The sequence below is a fragment of the Halyomorpha halys genome, unplaced genomic scaffold, assembly GCF_000696795.3.
Source record: "Halyomorpha halys isolate HHAL.00 unplaced genomic scaffold, Hhal_1.1 Scaffold339.1, whole genome shotgun sequence".
In the NCBI taxonomy this organism is placed as follows: domain Eukaryota; kingdom Metazoa; phylum Arthropoda; class Insecta; order Hemiptera; family Pentatomidae; genus Halyomorpha; species Halyomorpha halys.
The window spans coordinates 569,586-572,010 of record NW_027114392.1 but is presented as its reverse complement, the minus strand read 5'-3'; positions in this window follow the sequence as shown (position 1 = coordinate 572,010).

Here is a 2,425-nt window from a genome sequence, read left to right as displayed (position 1 = left end):
TGTATTATTATTTCAAAACCAACATTTTCATTTTGTTTGCAGCCGTCAGTGTAAATTATTTCATAATTTGAATATTTTTGTATCTTCTTTAAGAATTTAATTTTATTTGAGTCGTGGTTCTAGCGTTTCATAGTTAGATCTATTTTGTAAGACTGGTATTTCCAAGGGGGCAATCTATAGATAGAATCAGCTTGGTTTGTAGGCATGCCATAAATCTCTCTTATGATTTCTCTCTGTCTTATGCCTAATGGAGCGTTCCGTGAAGGATTCATTCCATATATGAAATATATGGGGGTACGCAGGGTTAGTTGGTTGGAGTTTGATTTTGGTAATGTAACTGTCCATGAGTTCCTGCCTCCGAAAAATAAGTGGTGGTAAAGAAGCCTCAGCACAGAGGCTTTACGAAGCCTGACGATACTACGAGATGTGAGAAAAGAAGAACTGCATGTTCCTTACTTTGTCATTAATCAAGTCATCCATCAGGACCTCAATCTTCCTATGTTGCCGATTTGGTCAAAATCAGACACCAATCTTTCCATGATAAATTTCCTGACCACCCAAACCCACTTGTCTCTAACCTGGTGTTTTCCTTCATTACCTGATTATCCTCCTAGACTTCTGAATAGGTGATGTTCTTGTTCTTCGAGATGTTCTCCTCTAGAAATGTTGGATTTTTATCAATAGTCCGACTCTCCACATGGCTGTATCATACCATTGTGTAACTAACATCAAATTTGCTTATTGTAAATATGTTTAATACAGTTGTAAATGTCAATAAATAAATTTAAAAATAAAACTAAAAATAATTTTTACCACCACGAATATTCATAAATAAGTGGCATAGTTTAAATTATTCTAATACTTTGTTTCACGTATTTGGGTTCATATGAGTTTTAATATTTATTATTTTAAATGGTTTTTTTTTGGTTTATTATGTAGTATACCAAGTTTTATTGTCAGATAGGAAAATATTTTATTCAATCGCCATCTTATTATTGGCTTCTGTATATGACAGCCCCGAAACCAGTAGGAGAATGGTAATGGAATTTTTTATGAGATCTCGTTTTGAAAAGCTATTCTGATTTAAATAAAAATCGAATCAAATAAAGAGAACCCCTATCAATGAAGAAACGCTGGGAATTGGTGATATTTCAATAAATCATTTCTCATAATTGTTTTTTTTTTTATTCCATTTCCAACTTGCTGTCGATCCTACAGTCAATATCACTATCGGCATGTGTGTGAATATGTATAACCAAGCTGGTGAAGTACGATCACTTTACTATTATAGTTATTCATGATTTAAATTCTATTTTTTTTTTCGGTCAGGAAAACAATACATATGAACAAAACTTAGTTTTAAGAATGACGAATTCGTTCATATCGTTGCACATCACCGGGAAAATATAAAGCTTAAAGAAAGTAGTAAGAAAACAGTATATATTTTTTTATTTTTCGATGACTATATATGTTTCAATATATTCTATATATGTTGTATCAACCATAAACAAATCTATAGATATAACTAATCTGATCCAGTGTTAAAAATTATTCCGAATACGAAGGACATTCCTTAAAATGTGGATATTTCTTATTGATATGCAAAATTTGAACAGATATTGTAGGTAAAAAGTTTACATCCGGAGAAATCTTCAAAAAAAAAAAAAAAATCTTAATAAACTACTCAGTTAATTAACTAAGTTTATTTAGTTAATAAAATTAAAGCATATGAAAATATTTGCGACCTCATATATAAATTACCACTATCATTTTATTAGTTAATAATATTTAGCATATTTTTTATTTTTATCATTATCATATTTTTGAGTTTTAGGTTAAAAAAATAAATAAAGCTGCTGTTTATTGCTATAATTTTATAGACTTATAATATTTGGCTTAGCATTTTTTTTTAAAATCTTCTATATATTTAAATTACAGGAGCAATCTGGGATCAGAGCCACGCATGTAGGAGGACTAACAGTGAACTGCTTGCAGCACAGATTGGTGGTCAGTCAATATGAAGGCAAGGGAATTAAGATGAGTGGACATGTGGCTCAAAGCAGTCCATCAGGACGTCTCTACACAACAACGAATGCCAGTATAGTTGGAAAGCTAAAACCAGAAGGAAAGATAGAATCGACAAATATGCGAAAGAGCTGCATGCAGAAAACTGAAAAGCAATAGCCCAAAACAGGCAGGCTGGTTCGGGCAACCTAAAATCTACAAGGTATCCAGAGCAAACCGAAAAAAAATATAGTTTAATACCATTATTCTTACCTAATTTATTTTATCAAATCCTCATATTAAATTTATATATATATATATATATAGTTGGAAACATTATAGGGCGCATTGGCTAAGGTTCATCAGCAGTTCCTCAAAGTCCGCAGGTCCTGACACACCTGAGTATAGTCTTATAAATTAG